Here is a 16,193-nt window from a genome sequence, read left to right as displayed (position 1 = left end):
TTGGAATGGCCAAGTTTTCATAGCAACCGGAAATCTGTATTTCTGTCTGTTTCTATCATCTATTATAAACTCCTGTCTGTCTGTTAATATTATCTATTATAAACTCCTGTCTGTCTGTTAATATCATCTATTATAAACTCCTGTCTGTCTGTTTCTATCATCTATTATAAACTCCTGTCTGTCTGTTTCTATCGTCTATTATAAACTCCTGTCTGTCTGTTTCTATCATCTATTATAAACTCCTGTCTGTCTGTTTCTATCATCTATTATAAACTGCTGTCTGTCTGTTAATATTATCTATTATAAACTCCTGTCTGTCTGTTAATATTATCTATTATAAACTCCTGTCTGTCTGTTTCTATCATCTATTATAAACTCCTGTCTGTCTGTTTCTATCATCTATTATAAACTGCTGTCTGTCTGTTTCTATCATCTATTATAAACTCCTGTCTGTCTGTTTCTATCATCTATTATAAACTCCTGTCTGTCTGTTAATATGATCTATTATAAACTCCTGTCTGTCTGTTTCTATCATCTATTATAAACTGCTGTCTGTCTGTTTCTATCATCTATTATAAACTCCTGTCTGTCTGTTTCTATCATCTATTATAAACTCCTGTCTGTCTGTTTCTATCATCTATTATAAACTCCTGTCTGTCTGTTTCTATCATCTATTATAAACTCCTGTCTGTCTGTTTCTATCGTCTATTATAAACTCCTGTCTGTCTGTTTCTATCATCTATTATAAACTCCTGTCTGTCTGTTAATATTATCTATCATAAACTCCTGTCTGTCTGTTTCTATCGTCTATTATAAACTCCTGTCTGTCTGTTTCTATCGTCTATTATAAACTCCTGTCTGTCTGTTTCTATCATCTATTATAAACTGCTGTCTGTCTGTTAATATTATCTATTATAAACTCCTGTCTGTCTGTTAATATTATCTATCATAAACTCCTGTCTGTCTGTTTCTATCGTCTATTATAAACTCCTGTCTGTCTGTTTCTATCATCTATTATAAACTGCTGTCTGTCTGTTAATATTATCTATTATAAACTCCTGTCTGTCTGTTAATATTATCTATTATAAACTCCTGTCTGTCTGTTAATATGATCTATTATAAACTCCTGTCTGTCTGTTTCTATCATCTATTATAAACTCCTGTCTGTCTGTTTCTATCATCTATTATAAACTCCTGTCTGTCTGTTAATATGATCTATTATAATCTCCTGTCTGTCTGTTTCTATCATCTATTATAAACTCCTGTCTGTCTGTTTCTATAGTCTATTATAAACTCCTGTCTGTCTGTTTCTATCGTCTATTATAAACTCCTGTCTGTCTGTTAATATTATCTATTATAAACTCCTGTCTGTCTGTTAATATGATCTATTATTCAGCGTGGCATTTCAACAGAAAAGGACCATTTCTCCTCGTTCCATCAAAGCAGTGTGTTATATCAGAAGTCAGTACAGCAGCATCATCAGCCTCTGTCAGAACAGAGGCCATTAGACGTGTCTGTGACCAGAGACCAAAGCACTATATCCTTCTACCAGAAGCCAGAATAGCAGCAGGATACCAGAGTGGGATTGGTTTTAAATGTCACTATTTGACAGTAGAAGAATGGGACTCTGGGTAAAAGGTTAAGAACACAACAGGTGTCTGTGGAAAGAGACTCCAAAGAGATTTAGTCCCAAATGGCACCCTATTCCATAGTAGTGCACTACTTTAGACCAGGGTCTATAGGGTTAGTAGTGCACTACTTTAGACCAGGGTCTATAGGGTAGTAGTGCACTACTTTAGACCAGGGTCTATAGGGTTAGTAGTGCACTACTTTAGACCAGGACCAATAGGGTTAGTAGTGCACTACTTTAGACCAGGGCCTATAGGGTAGTAGTGCACTACTTTAGACCAGGGTCTATAGGGTTAGTAGTGCACTACTTTAGACCAGGGCCAATAGGGTAGTAGTGCACTACTTTAGACCTGGGCCTATAGGGTTAGTAGTGCACTACTTTAGACCAGGGCCAATAGGGTAGTAGTGCACTACTTTAGACCAGGGCCTATAGGGTAGTAGTGCACTACTTTAGACCAGGGCCTATAGGGTAGAAGTGCACTACTTTAGACCAGGATTGTGACCAAGAGTCCACTTCATAGGGAATAGGGTGCCATTTGGGACCAGCCTAGTATTCCTGTGGAACCTCTGAGAAAGCTTTTGATAATAACCAGACTGAACTAAATCCAAACGAATCAGCCCATTTCACAAGCAAGAATACGTTTCTTCTTAAATAACTACTATAATACAAAACCTCTCTTTCACGTGTCATGTGCCCCGTGTGGTGACTGTGTACTGCAGCTGTCAGACAGAGAAGGCTCTCTAGCCGCCCCGTGTGGTGACTGTGTACTGCAGCTGTCAGACAGAGAAGGCTCTCTAGCCGCCCCATGTGGTGACTGTGTGTACTGCATCTGTCAGACAGAGAAGGCTCTCTAGCCGCCCCATGTGGTGACTGTGTGTACTGCATCTGTCAGACAGAGAAGGCTCTCTAGCAGCCCCATGTGGTGACTGTGTGTACTGCACCTGTCAGACAGAGAAGGCTCTCTAGCAGCCCCATGTGGTGACTGTGTGTACTGCAGCTGTTAGACAGAGAAGAGAGAAAGCAGTTGGCAGAAGAGGTGGAAATAGTGTATAGCAAGGCGTGGCGCAGAATCACTAAACTTCCTCACTCCTCCAGTTACACAGATACTACTGTTAGAGCCAATTTGGACATATTTGTGTAAAAGACAGAACATACAGAGCTCCATGTACCAGGCCCCTCTACCAGGTAGGCCTGGTATCTCTATGCCCCTCTACCAGGTAGGCCTGGTATCTCTACGCCTCTCTACCAGGTAGGCCTGGTATCTCTACGCCCCTCTACCAGGTAGGCCTGGTATCTCTACGCCCCTCTACCAGGTAAACTGTCATCCTGGAGGTCCGTGTTCTTCAGCTAAACTGTCATCCTGGAGGTCTGTGTTATTCAGCTAAACTGTCATCCTGGAGGTCTGTGTTATTCAGCTAAACTGTCATCCTGGAGGTCTGTGTTATTCAGCTAAACTGTCATCCTGGAGGTCTGTGTTATTCAGTTAAACTGTCATCCTGGATGTCTGTGTTATTCAGCTAAACTGTCATCCTGGAGGTCTGTGTTATTCAGCTAAACTGTCATCCTGGAGGTCTGTGTTATTCAGCTAAACTGTCATCCTGGAGGTCTGTGTTATTCAGCTAAACTGTCATCCTGGAGGTCTGTGTTATTCAGCTAAACTGTCATCCTGGAGGTCTGTGTTATTCAGCTAAACTGTCATCCTGGAGTTCTGTGTTCTTCAGCTAAACTGTCATCCTGGAGGTCTGTGTTATTCAGCTAAACTGTCATCCTGGAGGTCTGTGTTATTCAGCTAAACTGTCATCCTGGAGGTCTGTGTTATTCAGCTAAACTGTCATCCTGGAGGTCTGTGTTATTCAGCTAAACTGTCATCCTGGAGGTCTGTGTTATTCAGGTAAACTGTCATCCTGGAGGTCTGTGTTATTCAGCTAAACTGTCTTCCTGGAGGTCTGTGTTATTCAGCTAAACTGTCTTCCTGGACGTCTGTGTTATTCAGCTAAACCCTTCCAGTAGGAATACACCGGGTTTCAGCCCCACCTGACTAACTTCCTGTTATTACAACAAGATCTCAAGGTTTGACTTCAGTATTAAACGTAAACAAACATTACATTTTGATAGTTAAGTTAAGACATTAATTCTGAATAGTTAAGGGTTAAGTTAAGACATTAATTCTGAATAGTTAAAGTAAGGGTTAAGTTAATACATTAATTCTGAATGGTTTAGGTAAGGGTTAAGTTAAGACATTCCGAATAGTTTAGGTAAGGGTTAAGTTAATACATTAATTCTGAATGGTTTAGATAAGGGTTAAGGTAAGGGTTAAGGTAAGACATTAATTCTGAATAGATTAGGTAAGGGTTAAGGTAAGGGTTAAGGTAAGACATTAATTCTGAATGGTTTAGGTAAGGGTTAAGGTAAGGGTTAAGTTAAGACATTAATTCTGAATATTTTAGGTAAGGGTTAAGTTAAGACATTAATTCTGAATGGTTTAGATAAGGGTTAAGGTAAGGGTTAAGTTAAGACATTAATTCTGAATGGTTTAGGTAAGGGTTAAGGTAAGGGTTGAGTTAAGACATTCATTCTGAATAGTTTAGGTAAGGGTTAAGTTAATACATTAATTCTGAATGGTTTAGGTAAGGGTTAAGTTAAGACATTCTGAATAGTTTAGGTAAGGGTTAAGTTAATACATGAATTCTGAATGGTTTAGATAAGGGTTAAGTTAATACATTAATTCTGAATGGTTTAGATAAGGGTTAAGGTAAGACATTAATCCTGAATAGTTTAGGTAAGGGTTAAGGTAAGGGTTGAGTTAAGACATTAATTCTGAATGGTTTAGGTAAGGGTTAAGTTAATTCATTAATTCTGAATGGTTTAGGTAAGGGTTAAGTTAAGAGATTAATTCTGAATGGTTTAGGTAAGGGTTAAGTTAAGACATTAATTCTGAATGGTTTAGGTAAGGGTTAAGGTAAGGGTTAAGGTAAGACATTAATTCTGAATGGTTTAGGTAAGGGTTAAGTTAAGACATTAATTCTGAATGGTTTAGGTAAGGGTTAAGGTAAGGGTTAAGTTAATTCATTAATTCTGAATAGTTTAGGTAAGGGTTAAGTTAATTCATTAATTCTGAATGGTTTAGGTAAGGTTTAAGTTAATTCATTAATTCTGAATGGTTTAGGTAAGGGTTAAGTTAATTCATTAATTCTGAATGGTTTAGGTGAAGGGTTAAGGTTTGGGATAAAACTTTGCCTGACTACCTAGACTCCTTGCTCCGGCTAAGCACTACATGAGTCTGGATCGGAGTACCTTCCCAATTCTTTACCGAATGAGAACACATTCAGGGCCCTCTGATTGGTCCAGAAACCGATGGGTTAGTCCAGAGCCAGGACACACGTGGGTTAAAGCGGCGGTTTGAAAATGAATCATTGCCGTTGATTGGTTAGATGACGATCCAATCACTGACAACTTTGTTTTGTACAACAGCCCTCGTTCTCCTCGTCACCACAAACCACTTCAGTGATGGCAGTCTCAGACTGAAGTATGTAGCGAAAGACAGAGCAGCTGAAGAATGTAGTGTGATTCGTCAGGCTATCTAGCACTGGGATTGAACATGCGACCCCCAGAGCCAGAGATTGCAGTTTTGAAGGCATCTCCAGGCTTGGAGTGAACTGGCTCGTTATTATGGCTATTTCTGACAGTAAGTACTATAGTATTCTACAGTAAACTGTGGTATTTGTTCCATGTTGGATGGCTATTCAAATCATACTCTGCGAGGCCCAGACTACTGCAATGTTTTTGTTCTACCTGATCATTAATTTCACGCACCTTGTGTTCCAGGTCTAAATCAGTCCCACATTTATGAATGTGTTATTCAGTGTGTTTCTATGGGCTATTATAGCAACGGCCAAACTCAATATGTATCATATAATATCTGATTCCTGGCCATGATTTAATCTGATGTATTTGCGCTCAAGTGGTTTTTAGACTGTTGTTTGACATATCGTGTTGCTTGATAGTTGACAGTTTGACTACCACAGGTGGTAGCCAACTATCTTGTTAATTGATAGTTGACAGTTTGACTACCACAGGTGGTAGCCAACTATCTTGTTAATTGTTTACAACTGAGTGAATGTTCTAAAAAGCTAAACAGCTACCTAGCTAGCTAGTAGCCAACTGTACATGTAGGTAGGGTTGTCAAAGTGACTATGCATAGTTAATAACAGAAAGTATTAGCTGTGTTCCAGAGGGAGGGGGGCAATGTAAATAGTCTGGGTAGCCATTTGATTAGATGTTCAGGAGTCTTATGGCTTGGGGGTAGAAGCTGTTGAGAAGCCTCTTGGACCTTGACTTGGCGCTCCGGTACCGCTTGCCGTGTGGTAGCAGGGAGAACAGTCTATGACTAGGGTGGCTGGACATTTTTTTAGGGCCTTCCTATAACAGTGCCTGGTATATAGGTCCTGGATGGCAGGAAGCTTGGCTCCGGTGATTTACTGGGACGTACACAATACCCACTGTAGTGCCTTGCGGTCGGAGGCCGAGCAGTTGCCATACCAGGCAGTGATGCAACCCATCAGGATGCTCTTGATGGTGCAGCTGTAGAACCTTTTGAGGATAATATAATAATAATATATGCCATTTAGCAGACGCTTTTATCCAAAGCGACTTACAGTCATGTGTGCATACATTCTATGTATGGGTGGTCCCGGGAATCGAACCCACTACCCTGGCGTTACAAGCGCCATGCTCTACCAACTGAGCTACTGAAGGACTATCTGAAGTCCCATGTCAAATCTTTTCAGTCTCCTGAGGGGGAATAGGTTTTGTCACACCACTGACACGACTGTCTTGGTCTGGTTGGACCATGTTAGTTTGTTGGTGATGTGGACGCCAAGGAACTTGAAGCTCTCAACCTGCTCCACTACAGCACCGTTGATGAGAATGGGGGCGTGCTCGGCCCTCCTTTTCCTGTAGTCCACAATCATATCCTTTGTCTTGATCACGTTGATCCTTGTTGAGGACCAGCCTGACGGATGTGTTGTTACCTACCCTAGTCCCATGGTCCTTAGCTTATAGATGAGATTTGAGGGCACTATTGTGTTGAACGCTGAGCTGTAGTAAATGAATAGCATTCTCACATAGGTGTTCCTTTCGTCCAGGTGGGAAAGGGCAGTGTGGAGTGCAATAGAGATTGCATCTGTTGAGGCGGTATGCAAATTGGAGTGGATCTAGGGTTTCTGGGATAATGGTGTTGATGTGAGCTATGACCAGTCTTTCAAAGAATTTCATGGCTATAGACATGAGTGCTACGGGTTGGTAGTCATTCAGGCAGGCTACCTTAGTGTTCTTGGGCACAGGGACTATGGTGGTCTGCTTGAAACATGTTGGTATTACAGACACAGACAGGGAGAGGTTGAAAATGTCAGTGAAGACACTTGCTCGGAGTACATGTCCTGGTAATCCGTCTGGCCCTGCGGCCTTGTGAATGCTGACCTGTTTAAAGGTCTTACTCACATCGGCTGCCGAGAGCTTTATCCCACAGTCTTCCGGAGCAACTGTTGCTCTCATGCATGTTTCAGTGTTACTTGCCTCGAAGCGAGCACATTATTTAGCTCGTCTGGTAGGCTCTTGTCACTGGACAGCTCTCGGCTGTGCTTCCCTTTGTAGTCTCTAATAGTTTGCAAGCACTGCCACATCCGACGAGTGTCGGAGCCGGTGTAGTACAATTCAATCTTCGTCCTGTATTGGTGCTTAGCCTATTTGATGGTTCATCGGAGGGCATAGTGGGAAGTCTTATAAGCTTCCGGGTCAGAGTCACGCTCCTTGAAAGCGGCAGCTCTACCCTTTAGCTTAGTGCGAATGTTGCCTGTAATCCATGGCTTCTGGTTGTGGTATCACGAGGACATAATTATGGTCAGATTTGCCAAATGGAGGGGGAGTGGGAGAGCTTGTTGCGTCTCTGTAGATTAAAGGTGGTCTAGAGTTTTTTTCCTCTCTGGTTGCACATTTAACATGCTGGTAGAAATGAGGTAAAACTGATTTAAGTTTCCCTGCATTAAAGTCCCCGGCCACTAGGAGCGCCGCCTCTGGATGAGCATTTTCCTGTTTGCTTATGGCCGTATACAGCTCATTGAGTGGGGTTTAGTGCCAGCATGTAGTGGCTGTGGTGTTATGTAGACAGCTACAAAAAAATACAGATGAAAACTCTCTAGGTAGATAGTGTGGTCTACAGCTTATCATGAGATACTCTACCTCAGGTGAGCAAAACCTTGAGACTTCCTTTGACATCATGCACTAGCTGTTGTTTAGAAATATACATAGACTGCTACCCCTTGTCTTACCGAGGCTGCTGTTCTATCCTGCCGATAGAGTGTATGTTATTAATGTCGTCGTTCAGTCCTGGAGAAACATAAGATAGTACAGTTTTTAAATGTTTTTAATGTCCTGTTGGCAGGATAAAGGTGCTTTCAGTTCGTCCCATTTGGCAAAGGCAGATTAGCCACTCGTCGCCTGATCCTCACAAGCCAATCTCTTTCCGTGAAATTGCTGTTTGTTTCTCCAGCGAATGACGGGTATGAGGGCCTGTTCGGGTGTTTGGAGTATATCCTTCCCGTCCAACTCATTAAAGAAAAATTATTTGTCCAGTTCAAGGTGAATGATCACTGTTCTGATGTCCAGAAGCTCTTTCCGGTGAAAAGAGACAGTAGCAGCAACATTGTGTACTAAATAAGTTACAAACAATGTGATTTTTTAAAATCAAATAGCACAGTTGGTTTAGTTGACGGGGTAGGGTTCCCTTTTGGGAACGACCCCTCCCACGTTCAGCTGGAATGGTGGCGCATGGAATGCAAAAATATTCTTAGAAATATTTAACCACACATTAACAAGTCCAATGGCTCAAATGAAAGATAAACAACATGTTAATCCAGCCAGCAAGTCAGATTTCTAAAATGTTTTACGGCGAAAACATAGCACATATTTATGTCAAACCACCACCAAAGACACAGCTAATTTGAATAGCCAAGTTGAACAAAATATGCAATCAACAAACGCAGGATTCAAAGAAAAATAATTCACTAACCTTTTGAAAATCTTCATCAGATGACAGTAATAGGACATGTTACACAGTACATTTATGTTTTTTTCAATAATATGCTATTTATATCCATAAATCTCTGTTTACAATGACGCAATGTTCAAAAAATGCTACTCAAATGTCCGGAGAAATGATGATAGCTCCGGCAGATAACGTCAGATAACAAGCAATACACATTATAAACTTTGACTAAATATACATGTTCTACATATAGATAGAAAGATACACTTCTTCTTAATGCAACCGCTGTGTTACATTTATTTTTAACGTTACAGAATTCGTTCACTAGGCTATAATATGAGACGGCGCTCACACATTAGCATTATGTCTCCTCTATGTTGGACTCCACAGAAACACAAAAATAACCACATAAATATTCCCTTTGATGTTCTTCGATCATAAGCCGTGGAAGTAGTCATACTTACCAAAAACTGCGTTTGGTTTTCAAGTCTGTGTCTTTGGGCTATCAAACACGACAAATTCCGTCTGAAATGCAGCCAAAAATTCTAGTGGTTGCGCATAAAAACTTCAAAATGACATGTTATATGTCTACGAAACTGGTCAAACTAAGTGCAGAATCTGCAGAAACATGCTTTAACATGTTCTGAACATGCAAACCAATCCTTAGCTCGAACAGACAAACAGACATCGTTTGGTCAACCCTGGAAGAAAGAGAGCATCAAAGTGCATGTATTTTCGCGTGACCTGAAGGTTTCAGCCCGCCAAAAGTGGAGGCAGCGCGCGATTCTCACAATGACAGGCCCCACTGAAAGCAGACATCGCGCTGAAGAGATAGAAACTGTTCCCAGATCTGTAGCTGGTTAGGAAGGGTGGGGGCGATGACATCAAAGTTGGCCCAACTTTCATGATGACAAGAGAGAGTTTGGGAGAATGGCTGCCCTGAGAGTTCTGCTTTACATACAGACATAATTTGAACGGTTTTAGAAGCTTTAGAGTGTTTTCTATGCAATTATAATTATTATATGCATATATTAGCAATTTTGGACAGATTTTTTTCCTGTTTACTATGGGCACGCAATTCCTCCAAAGGGGGCAGCAGTCAGCCCTATCTTTAACAGGTTATTAAGAGCCAATGAAACAGCGGTGATCCTCTCCGGTGCAATCTTCTAATGCCAAGAGTGTGCCAAGATGTCATAAAGGCAAACTTTGGCTACTTTAAAGAATCTCAAATAAAAATGGGATTTTGAGTTGTTTAACATTTCTTTGGTTACTACAGCCATACATCCACATCCATGTGTGTTATTTCATAGTTTTGATGTCTTCGCTATTATTCTACAATGTGGAAAATAGTAAAAATAAAGAAAAACTCTGGAATGAGTAGGAGTATTTTTTCACCTTTATTTAACCAGGCCAGCTGAGAACAAGTTCTCATTTACAACTGCGACCTGGCCAAGATAAAGCAAAGAGGTGCAACACAAACACAGAGTTACACATGGGATAAACAAAAGTACAGTCAATAACAATAGAAACATCTATATACAGTGTGTGCAAATGGAGTAAGGAGGTAAGGTAATAAATAGGCCATAGAGGCAAAATAATTACAATTTAGCATTAACACTGGAGTGATAGATGTGCAGATGATGATGTGCAAGTAGAGATACTGGGGTGCAAAAGAGCAAAAAAATAAATGAATAGCAGTATGGGGATGAGGTAGTTGAATGGCTAGTTACAGCAGCAGAGAACTGGAAGGAAAGGCGGCCTGTAATGAATTTCCTCCTCTTCTTCCGAACCCAACTCATGCCCTGACCATACTAACTAAATACAAAACACAGAAAATAAAGGTCAGAACGTGACAGTACCCCCAAAGGTGCGGACTCCGGCCGCAAAACCTTGACCTATAGGGGAGGGTCTGGGTGGGCGTCTGTCCGCGGTGGCGGTTCTGGCGCGGGACGCGGACCCCACTTCACCATTGTCTTAGTCCGCTTTATTGTCCGCCTCCGTGGCTTTCTCACCATGGCAACCCCTCTCAATGACCCCACTGGACAGAGGGGCAGCTCGGGACAGAGGGGCAGAAGCTCTGGACAGAGGGGCAGGGGCTCTGGCGCCTCTGGGCTGAGGGGCTCTGGCGCCTCTGGGCTGAGGGGCTCTGGCGCCTCTGGGCTGAGGGGCTCTGGCGCCTCTGGGCTGAGGGGCTCCGGCAGCGGCGCCGGACAGGCGGGACGCTCCGGCAGCGGCGCCGGACAGGCGGGAGGCTCCGGCAGCGGCGCCGGACATGCGGGAGGCTCCGGCAGTGACGCCGGACAGGTGGGACGCCCGGCAGCGGCGCCGGACAGGCGGGAGGCTCCGGCAGTGGCGCCGGACAGGCGGGACGCTCCGGCAGCGGCGCCGGACAGGCGGGAGGCTCCGGCAGTGGCGCCGGACAGGCGGGAGGCTCCGGCAGCGGCGCCGGGCAGGCGGGACGCTCCGGCAACGGCGCAGGACAGGCGGGACGCTCCGGCAGCGGCGCCGGACAGGCGGGAGCACCTGCAGGGAGGAGACTGAGAGACAGCCTGGTGCGTGGGGCTGCCACAGGAACCACCAGGCTGGGGAGACTTTCAGGAGGCTTGGTGTTAGGAGGAGCCTGAAAGACCGGGCTGTGGGGGAGCACTGGAGCTCTGGTGCGCAACCTTGGCACCACTTCCCCAGGCTGGACAACTACTCGAGCCCGGACCCTCCAGAGTGCAGGCACAGGTTGAACCGGGCTGTGGGTAAGCACGGGAGATCTAGTGCTTACTACACGCACCTCTCCCCTAGGCTCCACTCCCACAGTTGCCCGGTACGAGCGGAGCGCAGGCAGAGGACGCACTGCACCCTCCCAGCGCCCCGGAGACACAGCACGCAGAGCCGGCGCAGGATAACCTGGACCAAGACTGCGTACCGGCGACCAGACCCGCTGAGCAGGCACCATACGCCCTGGCTCAATGCCCACACTCGCATGGCACTTTCGGGGGGCTGCCCTATAGTGCACCGGGCTATGGACACGCACTGGCGACACCGTGCGCTCAACTGCATAACACGGTGCCTGACCAGTAATGCGCTGCTTATCATAAGCACGAGGAGTGAGCTCAGGTCTGCTACCTGGCTTAGTACCACACCTCGTGTGCCCCCCCCAAAAAAAAATTTGGGGCTGCCTCTCGTACCTGTCGCACTGCCGTGCTGGCTTCGCCAACCTCATTCTCCTGTAACCTTCCTTGCATTGCTCCATCGAATCCCAGGCGTGCTCCGGCACTCTCCCTGGGTCGACCGCCCACCTATCTATCTCCTCCCAAGTTGTGTAGTCCAGATTCTGCTCTGATGCTGGCCGCTGTTGTTGCTGCTGCTGCTGTCGTCGCTGTCCTTTACCACGCCGCTTGGTCCGATTTTGGTGGGTGATTCTGTAATGAATTTCCTCCTCTTCTTCCGAAGAGGAGAGGCGAAACGGATCAGAGGACCAATACGCGGCGTGGTAATTGTCCATGGTACTTTTTTAATACGTTAAGGTACACATGAACAAACTAACAAAACCAAGAAATGTGAAAACTCAAAACAGTCCTATCTGGTGCACACACAGAGAAAGGAACAATCACCCACAAACACACAGTGAAACCCAGGCTACCTAAGTATGATTCTCAATCAGAGACAACTAATGACACCTGCCTCTGATTGAGAACCATACTAGGCCGAAACATAGAAATTCCCAAAACCTAGAAAAACAAACATAGACTGCCCACCCAACTCACGCCCTGACCATACTAACTAAATACAAAACACAGAAAATAAAGGTCAGAACGTGACACGGCCAAAGTAAGTGTTGGCTTTGGGGGTGACCAGTGAGATACACCTGCTGGAGCACGTGCTACGGGTGGGTGTTGTTATCGTGACCAGTGAGCTGAGATAAGGCAGAGCTTTACCTAGCAAAGACTTATAGATGACCTGGAGCCAGTGGGTTTGGCGACGAGTATGAAGCGAGGTTGAGCCGACTCGAGCATACATGGGGCTTCGGTGACAAAACAGATGGCACTGTGATAGACTGCATCCAGTTTGTTGAGTAGAGGGTTGGAGGTTATTTTGTAAATGGCATTGCCGAAGTCGAGGATCGGTAGGATAGTCAGTTTTACGAGGGTATGTTTGGCAGCATGAGTGAAGGAGGCTTTGTTGCGAAATAGGAAGCCAATTCTAGATTTAATTTTGGAAGGAAAGTGTACAGTCTAACCAGACACCTAGGTATTTGTAGTTGCCCACATATTCTAAGTCAGAACCGTCCAGAGTAGTGATGCTCGTCGGGCGGGCGGGTGTGGGCAGCGATTGATTGAAGAGCTTGCATTTAGTTTTACTAGCATTTAAGAGCAGTTGGAGGCCACGGAATGAGTGTTGTATGGCATTGAAGCTGGTTTGGAGGTTAGTTAACACAGTGTCTAACGAAGGGCCAGATGTATACAGAATGGTGTCGTCTGCGTAGAGGTGGATCAGAGAATCAACAGCAGCAAGAGCAACATCATTGATACATACAGAGAAAAGAGTCGAACCCTGTGGTACCCCCATAGAGACTGCCAGAGTTCCGGACTGTTGATGATATTTAACACTGCATTTGATTTTAACTATTGTTTGAGATTACATTTTTCTGATAAAGACTTTTTCCTTTTACCTTTCTGCTGAGGACCCCCTAAGGACCCTGGCAGACCCCATTTTGGTAATCCCTGGTCATTATTGTAGTTTATATAATTTACCTGGTGACTCTGTGCTGTAGAATGATGGTCCTCTTGCTTTCAATGGTGAAGTCTCTCCTGTGATTGACCAGGTGCTTGTCATGTTTGGTGTCTAGCTCCTGCTGGAACACTGGCATGGTAGAAATATCTGATTAGTAGGCTGCATCTCTCTCTCTACCTACCACAACTACAATGTTATGATTAGTAGGCTGCATCTCTCTCTCAACCTACCACAACTACAATGTCATCCTGAATCAAATTAAAAAGGTAAAGTCTCTTTTTAATCGAATATAACAATTGGGGAGAGGGGCCGGCGGAGAGGAGTGAAGAGGAGGGGGAGGAGTGGAAAGGGGGATGAGAGGAGGAGTGAACTCTGGGCTGAATCTAAAATTATTTCTCACATCAATCAGTGCAGCCCAAGGTAAGACATAAAGGTATCGAATAAGGTGAATGCAGGTCAGTTGAGGTTAGCGCCAGTGTCGCTTTTGTTTTCTGAGTTTCATCAGTCTTCCTCATCCGAGGACCGTTCACCTGAGAGAGACAGTGAGATTACAGATGAAATATTCCTGTTTTATTAGGCAATATAGGGCGTTATGGAACAAAACTAGTAAGCGAGCTAGCTATGTGAATTTCACGTGGCACTGGATTGATGCGAAATTAGGAATTGTCTGCAGTTTATGCCCCGCATCAAATCCAAACCATAGCAAAATTACACATCATACTGTTAAGAATTAATGTGTTTACCTTTGCGTGTAACGGATGTGAAACGGCTAGCTTAGTTAGCGGTGGTACGGTGACGTCACATGCTCTGAGACCTTGAAGTAGTAGTTCCCCTTGCTCTGCAAGGGCCGCTGCTTTTGTGGAGCGATGGGTAACGATGCTTCGGGGGTGACTGTTGTTGATGTGTGCAGAGGGTCCCTGGTTCGCGCCCGGGTATGGGCGAGGGGACGGTCTAAAGTTATACTGTTACATGCGCTTGCTCATAACTTCTATATAATCGTATTATCGTATAGGAATGTTGAACAAAAATAACATTGAGTTATTGAGTCATAAAATATATTTTCAGAAGCACAGAAGGCTACAAGAAGATTCCTGAATAACCTTATGTTACATTCCCCAGTTTCTGTGTTGTTGTGGGGTTTGTATGTGTGTATTTCAAGATAACTTCCTGGATTCTAAGCAGCTGATTGGTCAACCCCATCGCTGATTGGCGCTCTGACCCCTCCCTCTCGTCAGGGGATACAGCTTGTCTCTGCAATTACTGTCACTCCCTGACCTTAGAGAACTTTTTATGCCTCTATTTTGGTTTGGTCAGGGTGTGATTTGGGTGGGCATTCTATGTTAACTTTTCTATGTTTTGTATTTCTTTGTTTTGGCCGGGTACGGTTCTCAATCAGGGACAGCTGTCTATAGTTATCTCTGATTGGGAACCATACTGAGGCAGCCCTTTTCCCACCTATCTTGGTGGGTAGGTGACTTTGTTTATGGCACATAGCCTTTAGCTTCACGGTTGGTTTTGTAGTGTTTATTGTTTTTGTTCGGCGTCTTTTTATTCTAATAAAGAAAATGTACGCTCACCACGCTGCACCTTGGTCCAGTTCTTTCAACGGCCGTGACAATTACCAACTCCTTCTCCAGCTTGATAAAAGCCAGTGTTCCTTCCCCAGGCAAGAGAGCTTCCTGTTATGTCCTGTGTTGATTGTTGTGGCGGTCAGTAAAGTTTTGTGGAAATTATTTTCTTCAGAGGGAGGTGTATGCCCATAGGACTTAGTGTTTTGGGTTATTGAATTTGTTCATATAAGTATTGGTAAATTATTCTGTTTCATTTGTTCCCAGGGGGGAAGACACCTTGGGAGTGTTTTAGGCAAGTGGCCTGCGGGCATACATTACCCGTACTATTTACTGTCTCTGCACACTAGGTAAGACCTGGGCGGACCACCTCCTGTATTTTGGTTAGGGCGCCAGGTGGTGCAAAAGGTTAGGTAAGTAGTGGGAAGGTAGGAGAGGGTAGGTTAGGGAAGTAGTGGGAAGGTAGGAGAGGGTAGGTTAGGTAAGTAGTGGGAAGGTAGGAGAGGGTAGGTTAGGTAAGTAGTGGGAAGGTAGGAGAGGGTAGGTTAGGTAAGTAGTGGGAAGGTAGGAGAGGGTAGGTAAGGTAAGTAGTGGGAAGGTAGGAGAGGGTAGGTTAGGTAAGTAGTGGGAAGGTAGGAGAGGGTAGGTTAGGTAAGTAGTGGGAAGGCAGGAGAGGGTAGGTTAGGTAAGTAATGGGAAGGTAGGAGAGGGACTCTAACTTTTACTTTCTTTGCTTTGGTTCCGTCCAGCCCCTTTTACCCAACTTTTTCACTCCACGGGGAGTTGAGCAATGTAGCCAACTCCTCAGTAAGGAAAGTAGCTATTGGCTGTCCTAAAAGTCGCTAAATGACACCATCACCTAATTTGCATAATTGGCCATGTGCATGTAATTGTGATGGACGCTGTGGGAGAGAGGAATAACGTCGTAAAAAAACACCATAAATATGTTTAGAACTACAAATTAACTTTCTGTCGATTCTTGTTTTTTTGACCTCACAATTCCAACCCTCCTCCTTTATCCGGGTTTGGGACCGGCAAAAGTGACCCAAAAGAGACACTGGGCAGAGCTACTTCGTTTTTTATTAAATGTTTTTGTTTTTACATTTTCATCCCGCCTTGAATGTAAGCCAGGGCGGGATCAGCCTGCGCAATTCATTTGCAGTCTGGACGCTGAGGGGTGAACATCTCCGGCTCTGACTGCAGATGGGAGGGACTGCTGCGTGAGGAC

Source organism: Oncorhynchus keta, chromosome 3 (assembly GCF_023373465.1).
Source record: "Oncorhynchus keta strain PuntledgeMale-10-30-2019 chromosome 3, Oket_V2, whole genome shotgun sequence".
NCBI classification, from domain to species: domain Eukaryota; kingdom Metazoa; phylum Chordata; class Actinopteri; order Salmoniformes; family Salmonidae; genus Oncorhynchus; species Oncorhynchus keta.
Note: the sequence above shows the minus strand (reverse complement) of the source record.